A 2188-nucleotide genomic window follows, 5' to 3' on the forward strand; every position below is an offset into this window, starting at 1 on the left:
GGGAAAGTAACTGCATGCTAATGAATAAGTAGGAGTTAACCAAGAGCAGAAATAATTATAAAGCACCTGTCAAAAGTGAAGTGCTATAGAAATGCTAAATAATGACACTAATAAAAAACTGATTGTCGTGACTTCAAAGGAAGTGTTAAGATGGAGTGTTTTGATGTGTATGGCATTTGAATGATCTAAATAGGTGTTTAGATACTCACATGAGAGACTGTTCTAGCCACTCAAGGGAAGTAAGAGTCTGTTCTACCCACTCAGTATTTTGATGCTTCCGTGAGAATTTTCTCATCGTTATATATTATTATTTTAAAAGTAATGCTTGTGTTGTTTTGACTAAACTCACATGAAGAAAGGACATTACCTACCAAAAATGTGACATTCTTTTTAGACCACCTTGCTTTGAACCTTAAGTTCTTGGAGCACCTTAAGTTCATAAATCCCTCTGGTATGTTCCAATACCCCTGATTCCATGGCTTAACCAGATGTGCAAGTTAGGGCTACAAATTGGTAGTGAATTATTTTTTATTTTTAAAGAGCTCAGCTTTTATTGAATGTGTTACTAAAGAAGTTTGGTCAAAAAGACCAAAAGACCAAAGCCCATGTCATCATCAGACTCTTTAGATTCTGCTTTCTATGCTTCTACTTTCTTCTCCTCAGCTTGGGCAGCAGTGGTGGATGGGGCAGGACCTCCTGCTGGGGCAGGTCCACCAGCCCCCACATTGCAGTTGAGGCTCCCAGTGTTCACACTGGCCAAAGCCTTTGCAAACAAGCCTGGCCATCAACATTTACACAGGCTGCTTTAATGAGGACATTGATCTTATCCTCCATGACCATCACCTCATCGTCCTGCAGAATGAGGGCCGATTAGATGCAGGCTTGCTCTGAGACAGAGGCCATGATGCCGGTGAGTGCTAGTCTCCAGATAAAGTGAGGGTCTCACCCCAAAACGGCCTTAGCTTCTTTGGAAGGACTGAGCACCTTAGTGGCGGTGGAGGAAAAAACAAAGAGGTAGTGAATTCTTATTAGAGTTAGAGCTTTAGGTTAAACAACTTCCTTGTTTTAAAGATGTATCTTTAAATATTTATATGTTACAAGAGGCTTCTCCAAAGGCATTAATCTGGTGATTTTAAAGTTAAGGGAAAGATAAATGGATGCTTTAGATTGCTTGTGTAGGTATATTTTTAAAAGTTCTTTGATTATTAATCTTCTCATGAAAAATCTGAACAAACACCACATGATTATCAGTAATTTAAAAATAATAAATAATAGGTACTTTTTAAATTGTAAACTCCTAAGTGTTTGAGATAGTTTCAAGTTCAATTCCACCCTACCCATGCATGATTTGTCTAAAAGGTATAATTTAGCGAAATGGTGAAACCTCTAGCTCTGGAGTCAAAGTTGAGTTCAAATCTATCCTGTCATTTTGGGCCACCACGTGATCTTTTTTTATACCTCAATTTCTTCACTAGTTAAATGGGTGTTGGAATAATAATAGCAACCTTTTCTTATAGGGTTGTGAGAATTAAATGAGATAATGCACATGAGGGGTTTATCATAGTGCCTAGAATATGTAAATGCACAAGAAGTGTTAGGGATTCGTTTTTTACTTTTCTCATCTGCTCAAATATTCTGTGAGAGCAGCTTCCACAATCTTTTCTGCAGGTGATTTCAAATCTCAAACTTTGTGAGGTTTCATAGAAACATTCTTTCGTGATATGGCAGTATGGCTTAGTGGTTGAGCTAAAAAAAAAAAAAAAAATCCTAGCTCTACAAATCAGTCTCTGGCTGTGTATCTGGTGAGTTAATTAACCTTTCCATCCCTGGGGTTTCTCATCTGTAAAATGGAGGTGATAATATTAGTACCTTCCTCAGAGGATTTCTATGAAAACTAAAGGGTTTGTGAAGTACTCAACCCAGTGTTTGATGCTTAATAATTGTTCAACAAATATTGCCTCTCACTCATTTTAAAGCTTACAATGGTTATTAATTTATTTGGAAAAATGAATAGGTATTTTGGGTGTCTACTTTTTCCATTTGAACACTGTATGTAGATTTCCCGACTTCAGGAATAGTTCTTTCAGTACGTTGTGGTCTTCACCGTGGTTTCTCAGTTTAGGGCAGGGTGTGCTATCATGAACAAATGAAAGGATAACCACCCAAACTGAGAATTTAGTTTTCCAAC

At 37.4% G+C, this 2188-nt stretch overlaps 1 pseudogene; it reads right to left on the minus strand.

Moving 5' to 3' along the window:
* Nucleotides 1–565: 565 nt before the first annotated feature.
* On the minus strand, nucleotides 566–903 carry LOC109575214 (large ribosomal subunit protein P1 pseudogene; annotated as a pseudogene).
* Nucleotides 904–2188: the final 1285 nt, after the last annotated feature.

This window comes from Bos indicus, chromosome 21 (genome assembly GCF_029378745.1).
Source record: "Bos indicus isolate NIAB-ARS_2022 breed Sahiwal x Tharparkar chromosome 21, NIAB-ARS_B.indTharparkar_mat_pri_1.0, whole genome shotgun sequence".
NCBI lineage: Eukaryota > Metazoa > Chordata > Mammalia > Artiodactyla > Bovidae > Bos > Bos indicus.